Source organism: Mandrillus leucophaeus, unplaced genomic scaffold, assembly GCF_000951045.1.
Source record: "Mandrillus leucophaeus isolate KB7577 unplaced genomic scaffold, Mleu.le_1.0 Scaffold686, whole genome shotgun sequence".
NCBI lineage: Eukaryota > Metazoa > Chordata > Mammalia > Primates > Cercopithecidae > Mandrillus > Mandrillus leucophaeus.
Genome location: NW_012107430.1, coordinates 840338 through 841982, shown reverse-complemented (window position 1 = coordinate 841982; position 1645 = coordinate 840338).

Sequence of the window (1645 nt, the reverse complement as noted above, 5' to 3'; positions counted from 1 at the left end):
CTGCCGGCGCGCGGGGAACACGCAGCCCGCGACGCTCCCGGGAGCCCCCAGGACATCCTGGCTTGAGGTCCAGTCTTCCCACTTTTATCTCACCAAGTAGGCAAGCCACTGTGAAAGTACAAAATAACTTTCTGTTGCGGACTAACGTCACCAACCTTCTGTTTCCGTCTTTAACGGTCCTTTACAACAGCAAAAAAAAAGAGGAATCGGTTGCGAAAAACACAGTCGAAGGTTATTTCCCCCGGTAGCAACTGTCTTCGCTGCTGAGGCTTATGTTAGTGTAACAACGCCAGGAGAATGCTGTTTGTGTAGTAGCGCACTAGTCATGAGCACTACATTTAAAAACAGTTTCGTTTTCTCTAAGCGAAATATCCTCGAAGACACGGCCTTGGTCTGAACTTCCTCTCAAGTCTCATACCTGAGTGCTGTTTAAGGGACAGTAGTCCATGTGACAGATGGCTCATCGATGATGTGGAATTAGACGCATAGATTTAAAGTTATTTGGGGAGGATTGTCTTGCTTTCCTTCCCTGGTTTTGGTTTTTTTCACTTACATATTTTGATGAGCAACTTACAGCTTGGAAATTACATGTTCAGTTAACCTACTACTAACCATCTATAGCTGTGACCATAATGTGAAGAGGTGTTAAAGACAAAATTATTCAATGATACTTGAAGCAACGAACGAAGACTATTGAGGACTGTCTCAGTTGGCATAGGGACCACTGCAACTGGGTCTTGCAGTGCGGAAGAGGGACTGGGCTCAACTCTGAATACAGCACGGGGAAGAGGGAATTGGTAGCCAACCAGCAGCATGGAGTTCAGCGGATGGAAAATTACTAAGAGGAAACATCAGAGGTAAGGGGCATTTAGTGAAACTGACCTAACAGGACTCATCCTGAAGACAGAACATCACCTGGGGGATGGTGGAGGGTGAGGAAACATTAGATATGGAGGAAAGGGGGGTTCTTCGCTAAAACTGGATTTTTACAAAGAAGTGCACAGATGGACCTAGCAGAAGATTCAGAAGCCGTACTAAAGTTTGGCCAAGCAAATAATCTTTGCCACAGGCACAGTTCCTTTTCTGCTCTCACACTGCCCGGTCCAAATTTTTACACCTTTGGTACTACTATCTATTTCTGTAATACTTATTCACTCTCCCACGTGCCCCTATTCCTATAACCCTCAGTAGATGAAATCCAAGGAACATGAAAGGAACAATTATGATAAGGGTAGCATCTAAATCAGTGGATGGATTATTCAATAAATTGTGTTATTACTGATTAGCTGCACTATGGGCAGAAAGAATCAGAACACTATCTCACACTAATTGTGAAAACAAAATCGCAAAGTAATAAACCATAAAAGAACTAGCAGAAGAGGGCTCTCTCTCTTTTTTTTTTTTTTTTATAAATTGATCTCAAAATGGGAGGAGCTTTCTAAGAAGCAAAACAGCAAAGGAAACAACCATAAAGGAAAATATTGGTAGACTGGGCTACATAAATACTTTTTACATAAATATTTAAATTTTATTAAACACATAAGCAATATGAAAAGGCAAGTTGATGACCAAAAAATAAAAATTAGCTAAGGACACGAATAGGGAATTTCACCCAAAAAAAAAAAGAAATACAAATTACCAGTAA